Source organism: Lissotriton vulgaris, chromosome 4_1, assembly GCF_964263255.1.
Source record: "Lissotriton vulgaris chromosome 4_1, aLisVul1.2, whole genome shotgun sequence".
Classification (NCBI taxonomy): Eukaryota; Metazoa; Chordata; class Amphibia; order Caudata; family Salamandridae; genus Lissotriton; species Lissotriton vulgaris.
In genome coordinates, this window is record NC_141691.1 from 655,817,367 (window position 1) to 655,825,570 (window position 8,204).

The window sequence follows — 8,204 nt, forward strand, 5'->3', positions numbered from 1 at the left end:
AGTGGGATGAGGTAAATATTAAAAAGAAGGGGACTCAGGATGGACCCTTGAGGTACTCCGGAGGAGACCTTTTTCTCCTTAGATTGAAAAGGGCCAAGAGCGACAGTTTGGGACCTGTCGCTGAGGAATGATCTTATCCATGATAGGGCTGTGTCTGAAATCCCTATGTCCATCAGTCTATTGATCAGGATAGAGTGGGATATGGTGTCGAACGCTGCTGTGAGGTCGAGAAGTATAAGAATGGCTTTCTTCCTCTGGTCTTGCAGCGTTTTGATTGTGTCTGTTAGTTCGATCAGAGCTGTTTCGGTTGAGTGTTTAGGGCGGAAGCAAGATTGTTTAGGGTGAAGTATATTGTGGGTTTCCAGGTAGATTTTGAGTTCTTTATAGACTAACTGTTCGGTTATTTTTCCCAAAGCAGGGAGAAGGGTGATTGGGCGGAGATTGGTCAAGTCCACTGGTGATTTGTTAGCCTTCTTCATGAGTGGTTTGACAACACCCTTTTTCCATATGCGAGGGACAGATCCGGAACTGAGTGACGAGTTGACTATGTCATTGATGGTAGGGTTCACCACGTCAATGAGTTGGTGGAGAATCTTGGGAGGGCAGGGGTCAGAAGGGGAACCGGATTTGCAAGATAAAATAGCTTCTCTGGTTTGGGCCAGAGTGACAGGGGTGAAATTTTTAAGACTGCCAACTAGAGAATCTAGTTGGTCAGGAATAGGAGGACCTTGAGGGGTTTGTGGAGGGGGAAAATTCCTTTGGATGGAGGCGATTTTTTCGTCGAAGTAGTCTGAGATCTTGTCGCAAAGATCTTGGGATGGGGGGATTTCGGGTTGGAGAGCTTTGGGCTGGGTAAAAGTTTTTACTATAGAGAACAAGGTTTTTTGTTTCTGACTAGCTTCTTTGATGGCTTTTACGTAGAAGATTCTCTTGGCAGATTTAATGTTAGAGAGGTAGTTTTTCCTCTGTTGGATATAGGCGAGACGGTCGTCATTGTCGTAAGTTCTGCGCCATTTACGCTCAGCTTTCCTGCATAGTAGGTGAGCGGTAGCTAAGTCAGGGGTGAACCAAGGGGCGTTGTTTTTTGTTTTCTTATGAGTTCTGCCGGGGCGATTGGTAGGGTTCCGGTTTTTAATTTCTTGTGAAATCCAGTTATGGAAGAGGTCTGCATCCATTTCAATGTTGCCCGATAGAACGGGGAACTGGGATTGAAGGATGGGATTAAGAGTGAGGTTTTCCTGGACAGTTTTCCAGTTGACAGAGTTGTCACGATGAAGATTTGTTTTATTGATAGTTTGAGGGTGAATATTAGTGATATGGAATGGGATCAGGCTATGATCTGTCCATATCTGGGGGAGAGGGGGCAGGGTGGTGAGAGAAGGGAGATTAGTGCAGACACCGTCAAGGGTGTGTCCTAGTAAATGGGTAGGCAAAGTGACACTTTGTTGTAGATTGAAGATTTCAAGTGTCTGTAGAAAGCTATTAGTTTGTGAGTCAGATAAGGACTCGAGGTGCAGATTAAAGTCTCCTAGAAGAGTAAAATGTGGGTAACGAAGTAGGAAGTGTCCCAGAGAGTCGCTTAGGGAGTCTAGAAATTTGAAAGCATTACCGGGTGGGCGGTAGATCAAACCACCTGAGAAAGAGAGGGATTGGCTGAGTTTGATGGAGAAGCCCATGCCTTCTGCGTCAGTTAAGGGGTCTAAACTGAACGTATGACAGTTGAAGGTGTTTTTCAGAATAAGAGCAACGCCTCCGCCTCTTCCTTTCAGTCTATCTTGTCTATGAAAGGAATAACCCTGGGGGAGGGCAATGGCTATGTCTGGGTTGCTGTCTTCTGTGAGCCAGGTTTCTGTAATCAGAAGACAGTCCAGATCGGAGTCTATGATGAGGTCATGTATATCTTGGCTATGTTTACACATAGACCGAGCGTTTATCAAACCACCTTTGAAGGGTGGCAGGGGATCCTTGGGGAGGGGGAGGGGGGGGAGGAATGGGCTGGGATGATAGTGAGGGACCAGCGGCAGTGAATGCAGCATGCCGAGCCAGATACATTCGACAAGTCAAGTTTGCAAGAGCAGTAGTGGTTACCTCGTAGTAGGTGGAGGTCGCTAGGGAGGTACCTGATGTGTGAGGAGGTTAGGGCAGAGTTTCCTGCGCCTGTCGCGGTCTTGGCGCGGACGGGCGCAGACGGGCTTGCCTTAGGCACTCCCGCTGCGCTCGTCCGCTGCGCTTCCTGTGCATGCACATTTCTGGCGGAAGAGGGGGTGTTGCCTAAACGGGGGCGTGGTCAGCGCGCACGCCTGTGCTGATGGCGGCCGCTTAGGGAGAGAGAAGAAGGCACGACAGCTTTCAAGATCAGCTGTGCGCTACAAGTGAAGATTGCACGAGTTGTGCGAGCAGTATTTTAAAAACACAAGTAAGTGACACCACACAAGAATTTTCAATTTTTAAAAGCAATGTGAAATAATTTCACGAGTACCGCCAGCTCCCGGCTTCCGCCTCAGGACTGGGACAGGAGTTATCTGTCAGACGCTAGTTTTCAGCGGTTAAGTAGTCAGAAAGGGGGCGTGGCCTAAACGGGGGCGTGGTCAGCGCGCACGCCTGTGCTGATGGCGGCCGCTTAGGGAGAGAGAAGAAGGCGCAACAGCTTTCAGGATCAGCTGTGCGCTACAAGTGAAGATTGCACGAGTTGTGCGAGCAGTATTTTAAAAACACAAGTAAGTGACACCGCACAAGAATTTTCAATTTTTAAAAGCAATGTGAAATAATTTCACGAGTACCGCCAGCTCCAGGCTTCCGCCTCAGGACTGGGACAGGAGTTATCTGTAGGCTGTAGGTAGGTTTGTTCATCCTCCGCTTTATTGATTTTATTGTATTGCCTGTATTTTCACTGTTGTGCCTGTGACTGCTGTTGTCTGACTTCCCCCGCTGCCTGTACATGGTCTGTGCCCCTTTTTCTTCCCTCTGTTCCCCTCGCTGTCCCCGTGCTCTCTCTGCCCAGTCTTTCCTTTTGTACCCTCACTGCCCCCGTGTCCCTTCCCGGTTTTCCCTTCTGTTCCCCTCGCTGCCCACGTGCCTCTCTGCCCGTTCTGCCTTCTCTTCTTAGCTGCCCCTGTATTTCTGTATTCTGTATTTTGCCTCTGTGCCACTCGTTTTCCCAGTAATTCTGTGCCCTTTTGCCTTCTGCGCCACTCGTTTTTCCCTCATTTTTTGTGAACCTTTTGCCTTCTGTTCCACTCATTTTTTTGTGCCAATCTGCCTTCTGTGCCACTCATTTTTCCTTTGTTTTTGTGTCTCTTCTGCCTTCTGTTCTACTCGTTTTTTGTGCCCTTCTGCCCTCTGTTTCACTCGTTTTTTTGTGCCCTTCTGCCCTCTGTTCCACTCATTTTTTGTGCCCTTCTGCCCTCTGTGCCACTCGTTTTTCCCTCGTTTTGTGCCCCTTTTGCCTTCTGTTCCACTTGTTTTTTGGGCCCTTCTGCCCTCTGTTCCACTGTTTTTTGGGCCCTTCTGCCTTCTGTTCTACTTGTTTTTCCCTAGTTTTTGTGCCTTTCTGCCTTCTGTTCCACTCGTTTTTTGTCCCCTTCTGCCCTCTGTGCCACTTGTTTTCCCCTAATTTTTTGTGCCCTTCTGCCCTCTGTTCCACTCGTTTTTTCTGCCCTTCTGCCCTCTGTGCCACTCGTTTTCCCTCGTTTTTTGTGCACTTCTGCCTTCTGTTCAACTCGTTATTGTGCCCTTCTGCCCTCTGTGCCCCTTTTGCCTTCTGTTCCACTCATTTTTTTGTGCCCTTCTGCCCTCTGCTCCATTCGTTTTTTTGTGGCCTTCTGCCCACTCTGCCACTCGGTTTTCTCTCGTTCTGTGCCCCTTTTTCCTTCTGTTACCTTCGTTACCCCTCGCCACTGCGACCCCTGTGGCCCCACCCCCCTGACTGCCCACTGCCCATTTGCCGCCCCCGCCTCCACCTACCATCTGCTCCTCGCTCCCACCTCCCCATATATGCCAGCCGCTGCGCTGTGAGGAGAGCAACCCTTGACCCTACCAGGTAGGTCTCTCCCCCTCCGCACAGCACCACCTGTGTCTCCCTGCCCCAGCTGCCGCTGCTGAGTAAGTTCAAGGCCCTCCACCACCCGCAGGCTACCACCTGAGCCTCATCCCTGGTGGCCAGTGGTAGGCTGTAGGTAGGTTTATTCATCCTCTGCTTTATTTGGATTGCCTGTATTTTCATTGTTGTGTCTGTGACTGCTGTTGTCTGTCTTCCTGTTGTCTGTCTTCCCCCGCTGCCTGTACGTGGTCCATGCCCCTTTTTCTTCCCTCTGTTCCCCTCGCTGTCCCCATGCTCTCACTGCCCGGTCTTTCCTTCTGTAACCCTCGCTGCCCCCGTGTCCCTGCCGAGTTTTCCCTTCTGTCCCCCTCGTTGCCCCCCGTGCCTCTCTGCCCGTTCTGCCTACTGTTCTTAGCTGCCCCTGTATTTCTGTATTCTGTATTTTGCCTCTGTGCCACTCATTTTTCCGGTATTTCTGAGCCCTTTTTGCCTTCTGTGCCACTCGTTTTTCCCTCATTTTTGTTTCCCTTTTGCCTTCTGTTCCACTCGTTTTTTGTGCCCGTCTACCTTCTGTGGCACTCGTTTATCACTCATTTTTGTGCCTCTTCTGCCCTCTGTTCCACTAGTTTTTTTGTGCCCTTCTGCCCTCTGTGCCACTCGTTTTTACCTCATTTTTGGTGCCCTTCTGCCTTCTGTTCCACTCATTTTTTGTGCCCTTCTGTCCTCTGTTCCACTCGTTTTTTTGTGGCCTTCTGCCCTCTGTGCACTTGTTTTTCCCTCGTTTTTTTGCCCCTTTTGCCTTCTGTTCCTCTCGTTTTTTGTGCCCTTCTGCCCTCTGTTCCTCTTGTTTTTTGTGCCCCTCTGCCGTCTGTGCTGCTCATTTTTCCCTTGTTTTTGTGCCCCTTTTGCCTTCTGTTCAACTTGTTTTTTGTGCCCTTCTGCCCTCAGTTACATTCTTTTTTGTGCCCTACTGCCCTCTGTGCCACTCATTTTTACCTCGTTTTTTGTGCCCTTCTGACTTCTGTTCCACTCATTTTTTGTGCCCTTCTGTCCTCTGTTCCACTCGTTTTTTTGTGGCCTTCTGCCCTCTGTGCACTTGTTTTTCCCTCGTTTTTGTGCCCCTTTTGCCTTCTGTTCCTCTCATTTTTGTGCCCTTCTGCCCTCTGTTCCTCTTGTTTTTTTGTGCCCCTTTGCCCTCTGTGCTGCTCGTTTTTCCCTCATTTCTGTGCTGTTCTGCCTTCTATTCCAATCGTTTTTTGTGCCCTTCTGCCCTCTGTGTCACTCGTTTTCCCCTCTTTTTTGTGCCCTTTTGCCTTCTGTTGCACTCATTTTTTGTGCCCTTCTGCCCTCTGTTCCACTTGTTTTTCCCTTGTTTTTGTGCTTCTTTTGCCTTCTGTTCCACTCGTTTTTTGTGGCCTTCTGTCCTCTGTTATCTCTTTTTCTGTGCCCTTCTGCCCTCTGTACCACTTGTTTTTCCCTTGTGTTTGTGCCCATTTTGCCTTCTGTTCCTCTCATTTTTTGTGCCCTTTTGCCCTCTGTTCCACTTGTTTTTTGTGCCCCTCTGCCCTCTGTGCCACTCGTTTTTCCCTTGTTTTTGTGTCCCTTTTTCTATCTGTTACCTTCGTTGTCTCTCACCGCCCTCGCCGATGCGTCCACTGGGGCCCGGCCCCCTGACTGCCCACTGCCCATTCGCTGCCCCCGCCTCCCATATATGCCAGCTGCTGGGCGGCCGCGCCTCTGGCTCACCAAAGACGCGCCTAAGGCAAGCCCATCCACGCCTGGACCGCGCCCAGCACCAGAATCCCTGGCCCCCACACCCGCCACGACGACCGCCGCCACTACGATGCAAGCACTCTGCACGCTCTCAACTCCAGACAGAGCCACACCTGCTTCAAGGCCACCCCAAAACGCACACACAGCCCCTTCACCTGCCGGAACTGCAGCTACATCAGCCTCAGAGCCGACGAACCACCCGCCAAGAAAGACCCCATACACTTCCGATGCATACTACTGAACACCCGTTCCGCACGCAAGCGTTCTGTCGAGCTCTGGGACCTGCTCGACACAACATCCCCGGACGTCGCCTTCTTGACAGAGACCTGGTTTAACGACTCCTCCGCACCCGATATCACCTTAACCATCCCAGATGGCTACAAGATCACCCACAGAGACCGCACCAACGGAGTCGGAGGAGGAATCACCATCATCCACAAGAGCAGCATCAGGGTCTTGACTAGCACCGACCACGAGCTCAGCGCCGCTGAATATATGCATTTCCAGATCCACACAGACCCTAAATACACCCTCAGGACCCCTAGGACCCCGCCCCCAGTCCAGCGACTCCATTGCCGAATTGATCAGAACGCACGCCCTGTCCTCCACTGACTACATCCTCCTCGGAGACCTAAACTTTCAGCTTGAGAACAACAACGACAACAATTCCACAACCCTGATCGCCAACCTCGGACTAAAGCAACTCGTCACAACGCCCACCCACTCTTCCGGCCACAAGCTTGACCCTGTCTTTTCCTCAAGCCTGCACGTCTCTGTCAACCACACCACCAAACTCCTCTGGACCGACCTCCACTCCATCCACTTTGCCTTCCAGAAAGCCACCACACACCTCCACACCCAACAGATCCCCCGCCGCTGCTGGAGCAAAATCACCGAAGACCAACTACACGCAAACCTCGCTCTCAGGCCACCCACCGAACCCTCCAACACCGACGACGCTGCCCACAGCCTCAGAAGCTGGATCGAGGACTGCGCCAACACCCTCGCCATGCTGAAGAAACCCCCCCACAGAGACACCAGAAAGAGGGCCAGCTGGTTCACCTCAGAACTCCTAGCCTCCAAGCAAGCCTGCCGGAAACTAGAGAAGAAATGGCACAGTGAACAAACTTCATACAGCCACGCAGCACACAAGGACGCCATCTGCAACAACCACCACCTCATCAGGGCCACCAAGAGGACCTCCTTCAAAGACCTCCTCGACAACAATGCACTCAATAGCAAGGAGGTCTTCAACATCGTGAAGGAACTCTCCAACCCAGCTCCAACACCAACGACATCCTGCTGTCGCAAGCCCTGTGCAACTCCCTCGCCACCTTCTTCCACTGCAAGATAGCAGACAACCATGACAGCTTCAACACCCAGACAGCCCCAACAGACAGCAGCACAACAGACCCTCCGCACACCATCGACCAAGACCCCCTGCTAGCCTGGGCCAGCGTGAGCATCAATGACACCATCAAGACCATGCGCACAATCCTCCCCGGCTCTCCGTCAGACTCATTCCTGCACCACGTCTTCAACAGAGCAAGCACCTCCTTCGCACCCCACCTGTGCAACATCATCAATCTCTCCCTCAAGACCGTGACCTTTCCAGAGGTCTGGATATATGCCGAAATCAACAACCTACTCAAACAACCTAAGGCAGACCCAAGAGACCTCAGGAACTTCCGGCCCATCTCTCTGCTCCCCTTTCCAGCCAAGGTCATTGAGAAAACCGTCAACAGACAGCAGACCCGATACCTCGAAGAAAACATAATCCTGGACCCTTCCCAGTCAGGGTTCCACAGCAACCACAGCACTGAGACTGCCCTCATTGCCTCCACCGATGACATCAGGACCCTGCTGGACAACGGCGAGACCGCAGCACTCATCCTCCTAGACCTCTCTGCCGCCTTCGACACCGTCTGCCACCGCACACTACGGGCACGCCTCCACACCGCAGGGATCCGAGACAAGGCTCTGGATTGGACCACCTCCTTCCTCTCTGGCAGAACCTAGAGCGTCCGCCTCCCCATTCCGTTCCAAAGCCTCCGAGATCTTCTGCGGCATACCCTAGAGATCCTCCCTCAGCCGACGCTGTTCAACATTTACAGGGCCCGCTCGCACAGGTAGCCTGAGAGCACAACCTCAACATAATCTCCTACGCCGACGACACTTGGCCAGGTCCCCATCACCGCCAAAGCCAACCTCCATGAAGAAATGAAGGCCGTCGCCAACTGGATGAAGACCAGCCATCTGAAGCTGAACTCGGACAAGACAGAGGTCCTCATCCTCGGCTCTAACCCTTCAGCCTGGAACGACTCCTGGTGGCCGACGGCACTGGGAGCAGCCCCAACACCCACCGACCACGCACGCAACCTGGGAATCATCC